The following is a 5,765-nucleotide window of genomic DNA, read 5'->3' on the forward strand; positions in this document are numbered from 1 at the left end:
TCTTTTCTCACCTCCAGTTATCAATATTGAACATAAAAGCATTGTATGGAGACACAAGTACTACAACATAATGGCGACACCAGGCCAGGGCATGAGGAAAAGTAGAGACTGTGAAACCAAATAAAAAGACTGGGTGAATCTGCATTCCTAAAGTCAGTAAATGGACATTTATTAAAAACCTACTATGCAGAGGGGCAGCTAGGTGGCGCAGTGGATAGAACACCAGCCCTGGAGTCAGGAGTACCTGAGTTCAAATCTGGCCTCAGACACTTAAAACTTACTAGCTGTGTGACCCTGGGCAAGTAACTTAACCTCAATTGCCTCACTAAAAAACAAAAATTTAAACCTACTATGCAAGAATAATAATAATAATAATAATAATTTAAAAACCCCTACTATATACCAGGCACTTTGAGTCCCTTAACTGCCTAGATACTTTTACCTTTCTTTGTAACCCCTGAACTCATCTCCATGTCTGGCATATGAGAACTGCTTGATGACTAAGATTAGAACATTCTGATGGATCTAATTTGCAGGAAGATTCCAATCAGTTGTTACAGACAAATGTCTTCACCCATATGACTCTGTCATCCCTTCATTGCCACAGGCACCTGTTATCATGAAGGCTTTGGTTCATATTGTCAAGTGAATATTTTTCCTGCTGAAAATAAATGCTAACATGTGCCCCTACACCTATAGGCCTTTACCCTGAACACAGGTAGCTTGGGGGACTACTGACCTGTCCTTGGAATAAACTTCTGAGACTCTGTCAAGAAAAATTCACATTGCAGTGGCTAGTGCTCCTTTCAGTGGGCACAGGGTCTTGACCAGCTAATATGAAAGTATATTGTTCAGTTTCCTCCCAATATCAATACTCAGGATCACATTTGGGTCTTGTAAGTGCTCCCATATGTTTGAGAAATAATTAAATTTTTATTGACATTTTGGCCTGCCTCCCAAAGATGAATATCCTTCAGCTGCTAAACATTTGATAGCCTTGAAGTGGGTAGGAGGAGAGAGGAAGGTTTTTTTACTTTTTTTCTTTTTTGGGGATAAGAATGGTTGTTTACTCTTTAAAAATACTTAGGAAAGACAAAAAGGGACCCAAACCTTTTGATCTAGTGTTCAGACATGAGGAGGGGAAAAATAATTTCCTTTGAAAGAATATCACACTGCTCTTTGAGAAGGTGTGGGTAAAAGAGGAAGGAGAGAAATCACTTTTTTTTTTTGGTCTGTTTATTCAATTGGGCTCAGTTCTCTATAAGTTGATAAACTCTGATACCTAGTCTTAGTAAGAAAAAACCTTCCTACTTTGGAGAGTACTTGCTTAAAGCATACGCTCCCTGCTTCAAGCTTTCACCCAGGCCATTAGCTTTATTTCACTAATGATAATTGATAATGAATAGTAATAATGACAATAACAAAAATAGCAGAAAAGAAAGGGAACAGGGTTCAGATTTGCTTCTGATACATCCTAGCTCAGTGATTCTAGACAAGTCACTTAACCTCTAAGAACTCTTTAATTAATTAATTTATATAGCAGTTTCACTATAATAGCAATATTCTATAATGATCAACCATGAATGACATAGATAATCTGAGAAAAATAATGATCTAGGACAATTCCAAAGGCCTCATGATGAAAAAAAAAATGTTATCCACTTCAAGAGAAAGAACTGATGGAGTCGAAATACAGACTGAAGCATCCTTTTTTTTTCCTTTTCTTTATTTTTGGTGGATTTTTGACTGCCTTCTTTTTACACATAATTAATATGGAACTATATTCTACATTATGTCATGCCTATATAAATTTTCTTACCAACTGTGGGGTGAGGAGGAGAAGAAAGGGAAGGAGAGAATTTGGAACTAAAAAAAAATAAAACGAATATTAAAAGTTATTTTTATATGTAATTGGGGAAAAATAAAATATATTTTTTAAATGTATAGAGGTGTAGATCTAGAAATGTAGGAGTTTCTACTGTAGGCAGCTAGGTGGCAGAGTGGATAGAATATTTGACCTGAAGTCTAAAACACTTGAGTTCAAATACTGCCTAGGAGTTTGACCCTGGGCAAATCTTGACTGTTCTCAGACTCAGTTTTCTCATCTGTAAAATTGGGATATTAAAGTAAGTGAGAGGGGAAGCTAGGTGGCGCAGTGGATAGAGCACTGGCCCTGGAATCAGGAGGACCTGAGTTCAAATCCAGCCTCAGAAACTTGACACTTACTAGTTGTGTGACCTTGGGCAAGTCACTTAACCCCAACTGCCTCACCCCAAAAAAAAAAGTGAGATAATATGTATAGTACTCTATAAACATTAAAGTACTGTATAAAAACTATTGTTTCCTATTGATTACAAATATCTTATACCAGTCAAATCCAAAATCACAGGAGACTATAGTTGTAGTATCAACATTTTAATTCATTTATGAAAAACAAGAATGTAGATGTTTGATAGCTCAAGGACCATTAAACATTAAAGTAACAATAGAAATGATAATGGGTCAACATTTATATACATATTTACATATATACATGTATACACATAGAACTACTTAAAATCTGCAAAGCAGTTTTCACATGATCTTATCTATTGTTCACAATGACTCTTTGAGGTCTGTGCTCTTATTAGCCTCCTTTCACAGAAAAGGAAATTAAGGATGAGAATGGTTAAGGGACTTCAAAGGACACACGTGACTAGTAAATGTCTGAGAAAGAATTCTGAACCCAGGACTTGGTGACTCAAGGTTCTGGGTTCCAGTAACTCTACCCACTGATTTCTGAAGTAGTAACATTGTAGCATTTCACCACCAATGAGAACAATAATTATAATAGATATCGACATGGTCCTATACATTTTGCAATGCACATTATGTCCTTTATCTCATTTCATCATCACAACAACCTTGTGGGGACCTCAGTGATTTCAGTCATGTTCCTCTCTTCATGACCCCATTTGGGGCCTTCTTGGCAAAGATATTGAAGTGGTTTGCCATTTTCTTCAGCTCATTTTACAAAGGAAGAACTGAGGCAAACATGAAAGAGTAGCCCAACCATATAAGCCTGGATGTATAAGCAGGGTTTGGAAATGAAGGATTTAAAACCGTCGTCTTAGGATTTTAAAAATCGCATCATCTTTCCAAACATTCTGTCTTTCCAGTCTTGTTGAATGCAAAGGTCTCTTGGGAGTCCAGAATGTCCCTATGCTCAGGAATGAATGGTAGCCAGGAGCTCAGCTTGCATACAGTCAGCTCCTGCCCTTGGTCATTGCTGCTGGCCTCAGACTTTACTTTAAAGAGCGTTAGTCTTGCAAAGAAGAGCCCAAGATAAATATCACCCTCTAACTCCCACCTCTACCACTGTGGAGATGGAACTAGTGTATCTTTAAAGGGAGCTTTAGCAAGGGAGCTTTCCTTTGAGGAGGGAACCAAAGGCATCTCGTGAATTCACTTGAGGGTTGATATGGGAGACTTTCAGTGTTCTCTGTCAATTCTGGACAGCCTGAATAAGCACTGACCTAAGCCCTGAAAGCCTGCTTCGCCCTTACCGCCTCAACCTGACCTAGTTCCCAGGTGATGAATCAAAAAGAAAGTTCAAGTAGTTTAGCTGTCTGACCATGAGGGAGAGCATTCATTAAAAGGGTTCTTTTTCCTGGCCAGGCTCACGTGGGCTAGCTTACTCTCTTCCCCTCACTCCAAAGTGTCCAAAGTTCTGACTGCCCTTGCCCCAGTGCCAAACCTCTGAGACCCTAGGGTCTCACCAAACTTCATTCACAGCATCCAAGTGGCTCAGAACTTGGGTACTGGGACCATTTTGCAGAGACATAAATACCCCACAACTTTGTGATCAAAGCATCCCTAGACTGAGAGGGAGGTTTGCAAGTATGAGAGGATCCAGATTACCCAAACAAGTGTTGTATGTACAGACCCCAAATAGGAGATCTAGTATGCTTTCATGGGACACTGACCCATATTAGCACTGCCATTGCAACAATACACACTTTCTCTTCACCCAGAATCATGTGAAAGCCTGAAATTGTCACAAGGACAGAAAAAGGATACCTTGCCAGTTCTTTCCAGCTTCTCCCTGACGACTTTGGGGTAGGGCAAGAGGGAGGTAAAACAAGTAGGGACAGGACCACAAGGGAACTGGGGATGATCTGGAGAATTAGATAGTGTTTTTTGCATCTCTGTTGTGTGTATGTCCATAAATGGAACATGTGTGCATTTGTATATGATGGGTTTCTTTGCATGTGGAATGTCTGAGCATTTGTCCTGTGTATGTATGTATGCTTGTATTGTATGTGCATATGTCCATATGTATATATTATGTATGTAGCTTGTGGATAAAGTGTGTTTGGGTTTTGGGTTGTGTAGTGTCTATGTGAGAGTCTATACATGAGTTTGTGTGTATAGTATCAGTAGTGTTGATTGGGGGGGTCTCTGTTTTCTGCGATGTATGTACGTATGTATACATAGTGCATGTATGTGGGTATAGGGTGTGCATGTGTATATATTATATGCATGTATATACATATCTGCATCTACATAAATCTGAAAGGGTATGAAGTGTAGGTGTCCATATAGATATAAGCATAAATATAGCTATATAGAAATAGAGTAGGTGAAGATAAAGATGTAGATCATAGATAATCATAAGAATAGTTAACATTTATATAGCTCTTACTAGGTGCTAAAGGATTGACAACTATTATCTCATTTGATCCTTATGACAACCCTGACAGATGGCTGCCATTATTATCTCCATTTTTTCAGATGAGGAAACTGAGGTAGAGGTTAAGCGACTTGCCCAGGGTCATACTGCTAGTAATTGTCTGAGGCTGGATTTGAACTCAGGTGGTCCTGACTTCAAGATATCTGGCTACCTCTAGATATAAACAAGGATAGAGCTATAGATAGACATATGGCTTTAGATATTGGCACATGTTGTGTGTGGTCCAGCTGTGTGTATGGAGTATTTTGTGCAAGTGTGGACTTGTGATGATCCTTTTCATGTACTCTCTAAAGATCTTGGATATTGTTGACATGTCCCCCAACCCATTAGAATGAGGGCTCCCTGAAGTCAGGGACTGGATTTTTGTCTTTCTTGGGATCCTCAGCACTTAGCCCAACACTTGTAGCAAGTCCTTAACAATCGCTTGTTGATTTTACTTGCATAAGTAAAGAGTGGTGCATACACATAGGTAAAGGTATTTGTATGTCTGCATGTGTTGTAGATAATGTGTGTATGTGGGAATGGGTTCAGGTATATGTTACTGAGTGCGCACATGCATTTGTGTATGAGTTTATGTTCGTGTATGTGTGTTCGGGCATGCGCACACTTTCTCCTTACCCCACCCCCAGCCCCAGGGAAGGCCTTCAGCATCTGGAAGTGTCAGAAAAGAGCCCTTTGCCATAAATCATTCAGAGCTGCCTTCCCGGCAGACAACTGCCTGGAGATCTGGTCCACACACCCCCAATCCACAGATCAAAGGCCCACAGCCTGATCCACAAATACAGTTTCCCTAAAGAACCCTCCTCAGCCAGGCGATGCTCTCAGCTTCAAGGAGAAGAATGGGGGACTGAGCAGCCCCCAGTCCTCAGTCTGAAGCAGGCACCTTGAAGCCTGTGCTGTCTGTCCCCTGACTCTGGGCAGGACTAGCCTTACCAAGGAAGAGGGGCCTACGCTGAGCCTCCCAAATGGAGATGAGAGGTTTCAGGGTATAGAGGGACAGAGATCATGGGGTTGCCCAGCAGTAAATGGGTGT

Source organism: Dromiciops gliroides, chromosome 5 (assembly GCF_019393635.1).
Source record: "Dromiciops gliroides isolate mDroGli1 chromosome 5, mDroGli1.pri, whole genome shotgun sequence".
In the NCBI taxonomy this organism is placed as follows: domain Eukaryota; kingdom Metazoa; phylum Chordata; class Mammalia; order Microbiotheria; family Microbiotheriidae; genus Dromiciops; species Dromiciops gliroides.